This window comes from Tamandua tetradactyla, chromosome 11 (genome assembly GCF_023851605.1).
Source record: "Tamandua tetradactyla isolate mTamTet1 chromosome 11, mTamTet1.pri, whole genome shotgun sequence".
NCBI classification, from domain to species: domain Eukaryota; kingdom Metazoa; phylum Chordata; class Mammalia; order Pilosa; family Myrmecophagidae; genus Tamandua; species Tamandua tetradactyla.
This window is the reverse complement of record NC_135337.1, coordinates 31,026,300-31,032,966: the sequence shown is the minus strand read 5'-3', so window position 1 is coordinate 31,032,966 and position 6,667 is coordinate 31,026,300. Positions and strand designations below refer to the sequence as shown.

The 6,667-nt window shown below is 38.1% G+C and overlaps 1 pseudogene; it reads right to left on the bottom strand.

Annotated features, from left to right (window-relative positions):
- Positions 1–2,042: 2,042 nt before the first annotated feature.
- Positions 2,043–3,900, bottom strand: LOC143649102 (protein SET-like; annotated as a pseudogene).
- Positions 3,901–6,667: the final 2,767 nt, after the last annotated feature.

The window sequence follows — 6,667 nt, the reverse complement described above, 5'->3', positions numbered from 1 at the left end:
GCCTTCTTAAATCAAGGTATATTTCCCTGGATGCCTTAGATTGGACATTTCTATAGACTTGTTTTAATTAGGAGGTTTCCTTGGCCTTAGACCTGTAAAATAGTAACTTATCAAATTCCCCCTTTTAAAAGCCATTCCATTTCTGGTATATTGCATTCCAGTAGCTAGTAAACTAGAACATATATGTATAACCTGGTATTTGGAAATAAGAACGACACCAACCAGGTTGGGGTTAAAGTAATTCAGAATACAGGTGTAAGGAACACATTGTTTATATTTTAGAACCTCATCTACTCTTTGAGACCAGAGAAAGAAAGATTTATTTTGTCCAGAACCTAAATTTTCTGTCTGGATAGATCATTTAAACAATCCAAATACAGGGAGCCCAGAATATGAATGAGGGCCTTTAATCATGTATAGCTTAATGTAATGCCCAGATTCATCCCAGAGTATATTAAACAGGTAAAGTTTAATATTGTAAAAAGTATTGACAAAGCCCCTTGAGGGATGGGAGAAAAAATATGGGACTATTAAACCTTACGACTGGGGAAACACCTGATACTGTATCAAACTTTAGTAGGGACATCGAAATCAATAGGCCAAGCCCTTTATCTTGAGACTTACTCTTGTGAAGCTTATGTGTGTAGCGGAGAAGCTTAGCCTATCTATAGGTATGCCTAACAGTAACTTCTGGAGGACCTATTTTGTTGTTCATATGTGACTCTCTCTCTCTCTCTCAAGCTCAATTCTGCAAGCGAAATTATTGCCCTCTCCCCTATGTGGGACACGATGTCCCAGTATATAAATCTCCCTGACAATGTGGGATATGACTCCCAGGGATGAGTCTGGCCCTGGCACTGTGGGACCAACAATGCCATCCTGACCAAAAGGGGGAAAAGAAGTGTAACAAATATGGTATCAGTGGCTGAGACATGTCACTCTTACACAGCTTCAGTTAGACATTGGTACTTATCATAGCTTGCAAAACCCCAACTAAAACCATTCTTGCCAATCCTAAAAAACACCTAGGGTGTTATATAAGAATCTATATAGTTCCATGCACTAAGGTAACTTTCCAGAAAACTTCAACCTCCAGATGGCTCCCTGAACAAGATAAGTCCTGAAATGCAGAGGGGCCAGCCTCTTCAGAACATCAACTAGGTCCTTCCCCCTATTTCATATTATTGACAGCTCCTTTCACTATGAAAAAGTTAGAATGGGCATAGCCCAAATACCCATAAAGAGTGGGAGAAACATCAAAGGTGATGGTGGAGTTATACAGAGAAGGTTGGGTTTAACAAATGAGTATGATTACTGAATCGTTATACTGATATTTCTTTTAGTTGCCAGTATCTTAGAATATCTAGAAATAAAAACCTAAAATTGTAGAATTGTAACCCCTATCAAACTCTGAAATATGTTCTATAACTGATTGTTGTGATATGCGTTGAAATTTGCTTTTTTTGTACGTATGTTATTTTTCACAAAAAAGAAAAAAATTGTTTGTGATGATAAATGCACAGCTATATGATGATATTGTACACTTTGGATGATCAAATGATGTTTGAATCTATAACATATATAAATAAAAATAAAAAATTAGGAACTAAACAAAGCTGAGCATCCTCTTTCCTTTTTACTGAAACAAAAAGAAAATAAACAGGAACAAAATTACAATAGAGAATGTCAATTCCAAATAAGATCCTACAGGTTCTGCTGACTCGCGCATCGAATGGCAGGCTCATGTCATCATTAAGAGAGAATTTTATTTTAAATGAGTCATCTTAACCTCAAGGTTGTCCATTAAACATCACAATTAAACATGTCAAAGGAGCCATGCTGTCAAAATGCCCACTTAACCCACCCAAACATCTCTAACCCACTTTTTGCTGACCTTCTATAACTCCATTTTTAAACTTTTTTCTTCTTTTTTTAAAACAAGAGAAAGTAGACAGATACATGTTCGTATATGCTACTTTCCATATTCACATAGAGACACAGTGTAATCCCAATATACAGAGAAAGGGAGGGAAAAGCTAGATTTTTTTGCACTAATACACAGGGGCCTAGCACCCTCCAGCTTCCAGAAAAGCAAAGGGAGCAGAAGGGCTTTCTTTTCTCCCAAAAAGGGAAAGTTGAATCCATCAGTGTTCTACTAGATATCTTCTCCTTCACCCTCCTGTCCTTCCTCTTCTTTATCATCATCATCATCATCATCATCTTCTTCTTCTTCCCCTTCATCCTGATCCCGTTCTTCATCAATATCTTCCAATTCATCATCTTCATCATTCATACCAGGAACCAAATACTACTGTACTGGATTTTACCACATACCATATCTGATGACCTCTGCATCAGAATGGTCAGTAAATAGAGAAACCCTCTGGATTTTCGTGCTGCCTCTTCCTGCTGTCTTTATTTTGTGTTTGACTTGAACGTTTTGTCAAATCCTTTCCAGATTTCCATTTGATTTCAGTCGAATCTGAGGACGGCTCGCCACTCTCATTCAGACGAAATTCTTGGGAGAGAAAGTTATTTTCGAAGTAAGAATTATTCATCAAAATAAAAATCTATTCTGTAACTTGATTTACTATCTTCAAATCCTGTCACTTCAACGCTTGTCAAATGAGGCAGTGCCTCTTTATCCATCCCCCTCCCCCCAAGCAACGCAGATACTTGTGGATGGTTGACAAATGCTGTTACCCCAAAATTGGGGAATTTGGCGATCCCTTCTGACCTCTTCTGGAAGAATGGTTGGCGGCGTTTATTGTATTTCTGCCCTACTTTCAAAACCTCTCACTGGCTTGTTCATTACGTCTGTCTGTTTCATTTTGTACTTCATCAAAATGTTCAGTTGCTTCCTGCTGCCCTTTTTCCTTTTCGGGCCGTGATCAGAGTCGAGCTTCTTTTTACTTGACTTTGGCGGAGAGCGCCGAAAGGGTGCCTCTCCGCGGTGCGGCCGGGCAGCGGAGGGAAGGGGTGGTGAAACCGGCGGGCAGGCGGAGCCACAGGAGCTGGCGCTCACTCGGTCCTGCCACTTTTTCCGGGCGCTTGCTGTCCCTCCCCCTCACCCGGGTTGCGCTGGCGGCCTGACCTCCGGGCAGGGGCTGGAGCAGGATGCCCGCTGGGGCTCCGGCTCGCGGAGAGGAGGCGGCGGCGGTGACTGACGCCGGCTGGCAGGCGGCTCGGCTCCCGCACTCTGGCTCCGCGCTCTAGCTCGCTGCTGGCTCTCCCCACGCCACTTCCTTTACCTTGGATTATGTTTAAGAGCGTATTTTGTCTGGGGTACACAGCTCCAAGGCTCCGCAGTTCCCAAGGTATAGTAGGTATCAAATGTTCAAATTTCAGCTACAGAGAATTGTTTGAAAACTTATTTTAAACAGTTGTTTGAAGGACAGCCTATCATTAATCAAAACACTTCTCCCCAGTTTAGAAAATAAAAATAAAAAAGCAGGAGGAAAGCACTTGGGTTTTTCACAAGGGTTATTCTTAGACCTAATTGTGATTATTTATCTACGTTTTTATGTGTTTCTGAGTAGCATCATAATTAAAGTTTTGTGCTGAGTGATTTAATAAAAACGAGTCTAAAGTTGGAAAGAGAAAATCTCCTGGTGAATTTTATCGCTTAATCCCTAGCTTTACTTGTAATGTATGATACCTGACTCTACTATGATCTGAAACTACTAGATCAATATTACTGTAATTATATAATTCTGAATATTCATATATACATGGCTGGTTCTAAGAACCTTTGAGTATATTTGCAGTTTATCAAGGAATTTTGACTTGTTCTAATAGAAAAAAAAAAAAGGAAAAAATGGGAGTATTCAATTATTAAGGAACCCAATAAAGCAGGGTAGAGGAATTTACATTTTGCAGATGCCTACTATTATCAGACATCATGCTAGACATTTTTTGTGGATTTTTTACTTAATGGTCATAAGGAGGGAATGTTGCCTCATTCTATGAGGTCAGTATTACCTTGATACCAAAGACAGACAATCCAAGAAAAGCAAACTACAGATCAATATCCTTTAAGAATATGAACATAAAAAACCTCAACCCTAAGACCTGACTCCCAGGGGTATAAATCTCCCTGGCAACATGGGACATGATTCCTGGGGATGAGCCTGGTCCTGGCAACGTGGGCCTGAGAAAGACTTCTTGACCAAAAGGGGTAACAAATGAGACAAAATAAAGTTTCAGTGGCTGAGAGATTTCAAATAGAGTTGAGAGGTCATTCTGGAGGTTATTCTTATGCAGTATATAAAAAGATATCCCTTTTCAGTTTTTGGTGTATTGAAGTAGCTAGAGGGAAATACCTGAAACTGTTGAACTGTAATGCAATACCTTGATTTCTGAAGACATTGAATAACTATAGAGCTTTTAAGGTGTGTCTGTGTAATTGTGAAGACCTTGTGACTGAGACTCCTTTTATCCAGTGTATGGACAGATAACTAAGGAAAAAAAAAACACATAAAAAATAAACAATAGGGGTATGGGATGTTTTGGGTGTTCTTTTTTACTTATATTTTTATTCTTATTTTAATTTTTTTGGAGTAAGGAAAATGTTCAAAAATTAATTGTGATGATTAATGCACAGCTATATGATGATACTATGAGCCACTTTGTTGTATACTTTGGATTGATATATGGCATGTGAATATATATAATATATCTCAATTAAAAAAAACTCAGTGCTATATTACAAGCCAAATCCAGCAATATATAAAAAGTGTTATACACCATGACCAAGTGAGATTTATCCTTGTATTGCTTTAACACCCCCAAATCAATGTAATTGATACCATATTAATAAAATAAATGATAAAAAAACTATATGATTGTTTCAGTAGACATGGGAAAATCATTGACAAAATCAAAACTCATTCTTTATAAAAGTTCTCATTAAGCTAAGAATAAAAGGAAACATTTTTTAGCCTAATAAAGGCATCTACAAAAGATCTACAGCTAATGTCACAAGTAATGATAAAAGATCATGAACAAGGCAAGGATGCTTGTTCTTGCCACTTCTATTTACATTGTACTATAGGTTCTATTCAGTACAATAGAGAAAAAAAGGCATGAAATGAAATAAAACAATAAAAGCATATAAATTAGAAAAGAAGAAGTAAAATTGTCTTTAATCACAGGCAACGTGATCCTGTGTGTAAAAAATCCAATGGAATCCACACACACAAAAACATTAAAATTAATAAATTTTGAGATACTAACTCTTATTACGAGTAACTCATACAAGTTACTCCCTGTGTTAGATTCAGTTGTCAACTTGGCCAGGTGAGCATACCTAGTTTTGTTGCTGTGGACATAAGCCAATGGTACGTGAACCTCATCTGTTGCTGATTACATCTGCAGTCAGCTAGGAGGCGTGTCTGCTGTGATGAGTGACTGTTTGACTTAATTGGCTGGTGCTTAAATGAGAGAGCAAGGTAGCACAGCCTAAGCAGTTCGGCATTCCTCATCTCAGCACTTGCAGCTCAGCCCAGGCCTTTGGAGATGCAGAAAGAAGTCACTCCGGGGAAAGTTGTTGGAACCCAGGGGCCTGGAAAGAAGACCAGCAGAGACCATCCTGTGCCTTCCACGTAAGAAAGAACCTCAGTGGAAAGTTAGCTGCCTTTCCTCTGAAGAACCAACAAAATAAATCCCCTTTTTATTAAAAGCCAATCCGTCTCTGGTGTGTTGCATTCCGGCAGCTAGCAAACTAGAACACTCCCCTTCAATAATTAATGCTGTTTGTGAAGAAGAAAAATATACAGGTGCAACTATGCAAAATACAAATGGGGCTCATAACACAGTCATTATTTGGCATTACCACATTCCCTAACTATGAAGTAGAATTTTCCACAGTCTCCCATACAAGGAATCATTGTCTAGCATTTAGCAACTGAGTTTATTACCATATCTAGCTTGTAGATCTATCTACAAGAGGTCTGAACCAACAGCAAGTGAACCACCTGTAGGCGAAAACCAAGTTATATGGGAGTGTTAGTGGAATTTACAGGCTATGCTTTGTATTCCAAAATGCCAGGTGTCTGGCTGTAGCTGCAGCCTTCTAGCAATCCTCTATAGCTGAAAACACCATTCTGTTTCACCCAGTCCTAACTTAACCAGCCATTGGCATGATATTAAACAAATAGTATAATTAAAAATATTATAACTATAAAGATTGTAATAACACAGTACAGTGGATATAAATGAAATAAAGAATTAATAAACAATAAATCAACAAAACCCAAAGTTGGTTCTTTGGAAAGATAAATAAAATTGATAAACTTTTAGCTAGACAGACTAAGGAGAAAAAGAGAGATGATACAAATGACTAAAATCAGAGATGAAAATAAAAAGGACTATAAAAGGATACTACAAACAACTGTACGTCAACAAATCAGATCACCTAGATGACATGGACAAATTCCTAGAAACATACGAAGTACCTATACTGACTCAAGAAGAAACAGAAGATCTCAACAGATCAATTAAATGTAGAGATTGAATCAGTTATCAAAACATCCTAAAAAAGAAAAGCCCAGGACCAGTTAGCTTCATAGGGGAATTCTATCAAATACCCAAGAAGATTTAACACAGTTCTACTCAAACTTCTCCAAACTATTGAAGAGGAAAGAACGCTCTGTAATTCATTCTATAA